Source organism: Pinus tabuliformis, chromosome 7 (genome assembly GCF_031772625.1).
Source record: "Pinus tabuliformis cultivar Carrire ecotype Pingquan chromosome 7, CPIR1, whole genome shotgun sequence".
Taxonomy (NCBI): Eukaryota; Viridiplantae; Streptophyta; class Pinopsida; order Pinales; family Pinaceae; genus Pinus; species Pinus tabuliformis.
In genome coordinates, this window is record NC_142293.1 from 993,258,275 (window position 1) to 993,266,996 (window position 8,722).

The following is an 8,722-nucleotide window of genomic DNA, read 5'->3' on the forward strand; positions in this document are numbered from 1 at the left end:
AAGGGAGAAGTGTGCAATTCCATAAGAATCTTTTGTTTGAGTCTTATCAGTTGGCTAAAAAAAGTGTTGCATTATGTATCCTCATAATGTGTTGTCAAATCTTCCATAAAAATTGCCCAAGTGATAATTTGTTTACGAGAGGAAAGCCATTGATACCATACAAACTCATTTGGTTCCAAATATAAAGTTGCAATATGTACCTTTTGTGTGTTTTTCACATTATTGACATCGAAAAATTACTCCATCTGTAATATCCATGTTGTGGGATCCTTGCCATCAAACTTCCTCATATCGATGTTTCTTGATTTTAGGAGCTCCATCTTGAAACTATTGTAACTCTTTGATTTCAGATCTTCTAGTTCTAAAATCGTGATTTGTAGTATTCGTCTGCGTCCTCTTTCCAATGCCACCATTCTGATCCAAATTGGATTCTCCAAGGAAGAGTTATGCCAAATCTCCCACGGCGACTTGATTATAGAATAGTTTAGTAGAGCGAACTTGTACGACGTGCCACATGTCCCTGTTTCAACCTTTGGCTCTAAAAACTATATACAAGAAGCTATAGTCTGTCCTTTTTCTGTACCTTCTTACAAAATTTCAATTCGATGCTCAGAGAGAAATTTATGACGATTTTCCCCAGGTCACCTGTTTGGAATTTAATTCAGGAGTTTGCGAAAATGCCAACTTACTCAAATCATATCTCCGCAAATATAGTGCGAAAAGCTTTGAAATTTGGATCTGTGGTTCAAGACGGTTTCGGCCCAAATGGGTTTTTTTTTAGCGTCTGAAACATTGCAGAAAAAAAGTTATAGTGCAAATTCCACGATGACCTGTTTGGAGCAGCGAAACCCTAGAATCCAAATCTCTGATACCAAATGTTATGAAACCAGCTCATAAAAAGATAGAAAATATAGATCAATGCCTTAGAATTCAGCCTCTTCGAGGGGGCAACCTCCTTTACATTACACAAATGAATGATTCTTTGATGATTCAAATGACAAAACCTCCTTTCTATATATAGGAGTCTAAGGAGTCACAATATAACCCGGCCGACCTAATAATAATAATATAAAGGCACAAAAATAACAATAGAGGGATTCTATGGGGCACAACAATATTAATAAGGGATACAACTACAATAGTAATGGGGTCATCACTAGTATTATAGGGACCTAACAGAAACCGAATTCTATGATTGATTTAGTAACAATAAATATTGAATACATAAAGAGTATTGTGGCATGATGACTATCTAGAACCAGTATCCAATTAGTTGTTATTATTTTGGTTTCCCAGTTCATTGGCATTGATATGTATGATTTCCTTTGTCATGCAATGAATCTTTTCATCTATTTTACCACTACAATTTTGAATGCATAGAAAATATGGTGAAAATCATGCAAGAATATCTTCAATCACTAGTTTCCTCATTAGTTCTCCATTATATGTTGTCCATAAATATTTTACTTTCTTTGTAAATTTGCAAGAATGACTGAGGACGACTTCCGGATATTCTTTCTATAGTAGTTCATGAATTTGTTGTTCTTTTTGGAAGGTAGATTTTTCTTTAGCTCTAATTTGTTACAAGGATATAAGAAACTTATTGTAGTGATAAACCCCATCACATTCAACAAATTTTTTAATATCCTCCTTTGTTGGTTGATAGTTCCTATCTTGAAAATGGATTAGTAGTTGGGGGGTTCTTACAACACCTTTGATTGAAATAATTGGAACTATTATTTCTATTCTTCTAAGAAACCTACTTCTACTATCTAATTAATAAATAAGGCTTGTGAAGACTTAATAAACTGAATTCCATGGTTATTACCTCTCATTTTATTCCCTTCATTCCTCCTTATCTTAAATGTTTTTATTAAATGCAATAATTTAAAACCTAGTACAAGAGGTACTATTGCACCCTTGAAATCTCCCCACAACAATGCCAAAAATGTTGGTCTTATTTACTTGCATAAATTAGGACACTAAATTATCAATTTGGTAGTTCATAAGCTTGTATGATTTCATGCATTGTAAGTGTAGGCTGAAAATTTCCTATCATGTAAATCTCAATCATAAATAGTATCTATACTTATACTATTTCAATGAAAAGAAAAGTTCTAAACTAATAATGTAATTTTCAAGGGAGAAAAGGAACTAATCTTTTTTGATATAGGCTACAAAAACCTACATGGAAAAAAAAATCAAGTTTTGGGATTGTATGCCTTGAGAAGGGCCCACAAAATAATACTATATTCACTTAAGTAAATTATTGATTGAGGAAGAAATTTTAACTAGACATTCTTGAATGAAAATTTATTCTAAAGAAAATTGAAGAACACAATTAACTCAAGTCTAATTGGCTGAGTAGGCATACATTAGGGTCTCTGCTGGTAGAAACTCTGATTATAACATTTTTATATTACTGCAACAACACTATGTTGTCTCATCAATATTTATTCAGTAAATCAAGGTTAATCTTGGTTTCAAAAGAAAATATCAACCCTATTCAAAGGAAATTAATCCTACATATGAGCGGTGAACAATTTGTACATAGCGTATTGAAAAGAGATTAAGGATGTGTTCACCAAACAATGAAAGGTACAATAAACCACAATATGCACATGAAAGAAATGGTGCATGGATCAAGGAATTAGGGGCCCTCAAAACCTCAACTTGCACACTAAAATATTTATTTGTCGTAAAAACTCAAAGTTGCGACATGGATTAATTAAAATAAGGAAAGTGTAGTTCCTTTTAATGAAAGTTCAATTGAAAATGGAAATATCTTACACCTCTCCCATGTATTCACTTCTAAAGCTATTTATACAAAACATAATAAGAAAAACTTGTTGATAATCTTCACCCAACCAATGTATCTCTAATTTTAGTAGTGATGTAGATTGAATTCAACCTCAATGATGACCCAAAACTATGCCCAAATTGCAAATTTATGTAGTTGTATGAATTTGTTCCCAAATATATGTTTTTTGTTATTGAGTGGTTGTGTCGACTAGATCCCTACAGTTGGATTTTGGTGGATCCAAGAAGACAAAATCTGTCTTGAGAATCATAGATTCAAAACCCATGGATTTTTTCCCATAACATTTTCATATATCTAAACAAAGGAGAAATAACAAGAACACATTATTTTCTATAAAATCTAGTAAAAACAGTTTTCTAATGAATAAAAATCGTCAAAGTTCAAAAATTTAAAAAAATTGATAAGAATACCTTTTTAGTGGTTTTATCGCTGAAATGACATTTATTTAGATGGATATTTTTTGTCAAAAAATTAGGACCAACAATTAACAAAACAAAGGAAGACAAACCATAAAAGAGATTCTTATTGTGGAGACACTACCAATATGCTTGGATGAGAAAGCAAAGGCTTCCGTTGGTCCATGGTGTATATGGTACTCCAACTTTTGAAAAGAAAGGAATAACTTGAATAGAGTTTGGGTTTCTAGAGCTACCAAACTTCCAAAGTAGGCAACATGCATGAAACTTTGATTTTGACAAACATTATACCTAGCGTGCAACAAAATTTGACAATACATAGAGGGTGATCCATCTTGAAGTAGATGGTAGGAATACACTCCATCTTACACTAAGCCTCTTTAGAAAGATGTTTTGAATCTCAACCACAGATAAATATTTTACAACTTCTGATACTAATGTTTTTTGGAAGGATCTAAAAGGGGGAGTTGAGCTCTTCAAGAGTATTTGAAAAAGTTATGTGCAAAACTATTGATTTTTCATGTTTCTAAGTAATTTCATTAGTTGATTCTTATGAAGATTTTTCTTGGCTTCTTGCATGGATTTTTGGGAAGGATTCTATTGGAAAATAAGTTAATACTGAGAAGGGGCGAGTGGTGAATCAATATTATGACCAATTTTAACAATTAATACACATATTTAAATATTTATCAATTGACCATGTAAGCAATACATAATACAAACATCGACACCATAACCATCACAGACATATGACACTGATTTTTACGTGGAAACCCATAAAGGGAGAAACCACTCTAATTTTTTAAATTTTGATGAAAAATGTAAGCACCAACTTCTTTTTACATCATATCATGCAGGCATCAACCTACAAGAGGCTCCAACCTATTCTTCTTTGCATGAACCCACTTTCCAGAAGCACCAAACCCCATTTTTTACAAGAACCAACATGCTAATCATTTTCAAGCACCTACCTGAAGGAGACAACAATCCCTTGAAAAGATGTAAATATTTTTTCTATCCAAGTCTTATGATATTCTTTCTACAACATTCTCTTTTTCTGAACTTCTACAATTTTCTTATACAAAACAACTTTTATTTTCACTCAATCTCCACCTACAACCTTTGTTTTTCCCTTTTATTCCTTATCTACTTCAAATTTTTTAGATTTGATAACTTTCTCACTAACGTTTCATTTCCACTATCTCTCTCTTTCTCTCACATTGATAATTTTATCAGAATAAGAGAAAAGAGTCTCTTTACAACTAAAGGCATCAATTTTTATATCACTCTCTTCTCATCATCTATGTCTTTTCACATTGTTAATGATCAAGAATCAAATTGCTTCATATTCATGTCCTTTTGAAATTCATTGGTCACTATACAACACCAATTTTTTGGAAAAATTAAAATGCCAAACACAAAATTCGATTTAAAGTTGAATGTAGCACCAAAATTTTAAAAATACAGTCACGATGACTGACTCCCTCTTCTATATGCACGTAGATTAGAACCACATGATTAATACTTTAAGTGCTTGACCAATTTCAACACATAATTTAGTATTGAGTAATTTATAAATAGTTTATTTAAGTGGTTAGAGTCAAACTTCATATACCTATAGATTTCAATAAAAATTCATTACTCTCTGTTGCTTTGGTTCAGTTATAGAAGGACCAAGGGTTGTGATCACGGTTGACCCTTGCAATAGGTATGCATTTACTATTGATTACTGTATTTTTCCTCGTTTCTTATCCAATTTGTGCCATGATATAATAACATATTGATAGGATTTTGATAAGGAATGAATGAAACTGCTCTTGATACGATTTGACCATCCAAACTAACTCTCATTGCTTTTTATGTAGAAAAACAATAGATGGAACAGCTGTTGTTCCAAAGTCGGAACAAAAAAAGCTAATCAAGGGAAATGAGGTGTGTCGTGTGAAATCGAACCAAGGAACGAATCAAGAAGATCAGTGCAAGATGAAATAATTATTTGAAGGTAGAATTTAGTTGTGAATCCCTCAGGATCTCCTGATCCTGAGGGATCACATTTATCTTTTTCCTTTTGACGATAAATGGGAAAACTGAAGAAAGGGATGGACATCTCTCTCCCCTTTTACTTCAATTGTAATTTTAATTTACAGAAGAGTGATTTCGAAGAATGAGATCATATTGTAATGACAAGTTACTTTGATGATTAATATATAACTTGCGTTGTTGTTCATTCGGATATTCTGAAGTAGCTAAGCAGTATTCATTGGTGGCTAGGGCTTGGTCTCTGGTGGATCTTACTATTGTTTCGTGCTTTATACTTTTCCGTTTCTTGCAAGTTTATTCTGATTTATAGCTTTGTAGTTAATTTACTTTCATTAATTCGGATTTCTAGTATTCATTTCATTAATATGCAATTCTAATTGGTTTTATTTATTCATGTCGTGGATTGAATTAGTCATCAGTTAAAGAATCATTTCTGGTTAATTAAAGGATAGAGTGTTATTAATTAGATCAAATTCTTTCCTTCTATCTAGTATTTCAAGTCCAGCTGAAAGAGCTCAGTTAATGTTATGGTTCTCTCGGTTGATTATCATTCTAATTGGTTGATTAAGATTGAATTATGGTTTTTTTTGAGATTAAGTCGTGATGCTTAGATGAAGTACTTCCCTTAAAGTTACAAGCTTGAGATTTATGATTGCATCCGTTTACTCTTGTATTGATTTTAATAACTTATTTTAAAGCACTACTCTTTGGATTTATAGCTTGCACATATTGTGTACACTATTGGAATAAAAGGACTTACCCAGGTTGATAATTAATGTGAGGTAATTAGGAGTTTTAAAAGACACCTATTAGCACCCAACATTTTGGTGTCATTTCCAGGGAGAGTGTTTTTATTTCGCAGAAGTGAGGTATGTTTGATATTTGTTGTTGAGAAATAATTGGGTATTAAAAATGGAAGGTAAGAACCTGCGTACGAGTAAGTAAAGTGCTTGCTCCCTTGCTAGCTTTTCAGCACAATTGCGTAGGAATTGAAGTAGAAATAAAAGTTTGATGTTTGTTTGCTGCGAAAGAATTGGGTATTAAAAATGGAAGGTAAGAACCTGCGTACGAGTAAGTAAAGTGCTTGCTCCTGTGCTTGCTTTTCAGCAAAATTGCCTAGGAATTTAAAGTAGAAATAAATGTTTGAATTCCTGTATGAATGATTAAGAAGAAAAGACCAGAAAAAGATATAATTCTTCCTCCAAAACCTAAAAAATATAAGGGACCAGTGACCCTTGGATGATCAACCTTTATTGACAAAATCATAAGAAAATCTGAGTCTCAGTCATCAGTAGGATCCCGAACTATTGCTATTAGACATCCTACTATCTCCCTTCAGGCCACAGGATCACCATCTATAGCTAACGTTGAGATTCACAGTAAGAATGAAGGGTCTGAAATTTTTTTCAAGATATTGAAAATTCACAACCTCGCCCTTCACAAGAAGGGAATTCTTGCAACCTCCATGAAGGAGAAGGAGAAATAGGTAATCCTGAAATTAAATCATCAGACCCTATATCTCCTGAAGTAGTGATTGAATAGAGGACACCCAGTTTTCCAGATCGAGGTAGCACTATTAGAATCATTCCAGCCTCTTCTGGACATCCTACGAACAAATCTCCAGCTCCAGAGATCCCTGAAGGATACTGCATATTTTTAACCAAATGGGAAATAATCAACGACAGCTCCAAACCTCTATGTTACAATACCCTATTTTTGACACAACTGTCAATGCCCCCATGAAAGCTATCCCATTACAGAATATTCCTACCTTCCATGGGATAACTTTAGAGTATCCTGATGCATTCCTTTTCGAATTTGATGTCCTATGTAGGGGTTATGATTACACTACCGACCCCCAGAAGCTGAAACTGTTCCCCTCTACTCTAAAGGGAGTAGCTCTACGTTGGTTTATGGGACTTGGTGGAGGTACCATCAATGATTGGGACCAAATGAAAACATCCTTCCTTAAAAATACCAGGATTATTGCCGAACTAGAGAACTAAAAGATGAAACCTTTCAAATGGTAGCTAAGCCTAAAGAGACTTTGGAAGAATATGTGGAGCGTTTCCAATATAATCTGCAAATATCTCCTTATGAAAATCTGCCTGATAATGTTCTGAAAACCATGATGATTAAAGGTATGAAAGACCAATGGGTAGAAACACTAAATATAATGGGTAAGGGTGACATTTATCAAGAAGATTATGACAATATTATAGACTTGTGCATCAGGTGCTCTAGGGGAAGTACAAGGCTGAAACCAGTCGGATGTGATGCGATCACTAGAGATAGCGAAGCCTCGGGAGGAAGCATTAGATGATCAAAAGCGGCAATCTGTTGGAATATTTCAAGACTGATATCCTGGGGACCCTAATGACACAATTGGATATCATGCAAGCTAAATGAAAGCAGGCTTAAGCAGAACAAAAATTGGTTGTTTTTTGTCCCCGTTGTAGAAAGAAGCACAGTCATAAAGAATGCCCACTAGATATGATACAAACATGTGCCATATGCACTAAGGAGCATGCCATGGAAAGCTGCCCATCACTCCTAGGATTAAAATCAGTCTTCAAGGAAATGGAAGAAGAAGTGGAGCCAATATATCTATTGAACTAGCATCATCAATGGCAAACACATCAGACAGGTATGCCTATCGATCCATCTTCGTTCTTTCCTCCCTCACTGTATAATTCTCAGCAATATTCAGGGGCAGCATGGAAGAACCAACCACCTTTTTCTACTTGGCTACCTCAAGCATTTTCTATGCCACCATGGCCCAACCAGTCAAATCCAAATAATAATTGGCCAACTCCCTCTTACCCTCCATCCTTCTGGTAGAAAAACCCCTATTCATCTCAATGGTCCCCTTACACCTCACAAAATCAGAACTGGAAATCAAATTGGCAAAGATCCATGAACCAACCCATGGGGACAGTTCCTCTTCCTCAACCAACTTTACTAGCACCTTACACGTTGCATTAGAATCCTCAATCTATTATATGACCACAACTCCCAGCTCAACCCAAACCAAATCCTAACAACAGACCAATCTAGTAAGTACAAATCATTAAGGGTCTCGACCTTGAAGCTAAGTTGAGAGAGTGTAATGAACTCAAGTTAAGATCTTGATGTGTAATCACTCCAAACGAGGATAAAAATCTGCAACCTAAAGAACCACACCCAAATAAGCCTTTGACTGTATATGATCAACAAACAAAACAAGGGGAAGATACAGTTAGCCAGAAAAGTCCCGAACAGCTCATAACTACTTCCCCCCATTCCCAGAAAGATTGATGATACCACACCTAATTGAATATCCTGACTTTGATCTTTTGGGTGAACTCAAGAATATCTGTATAAAAATACCCCTCCTCCAGGCTAGTCAAGACATTCCAATATATGCCAAAACTATTAAAGAATTGTGTATAAAGAAGTCTGTGAG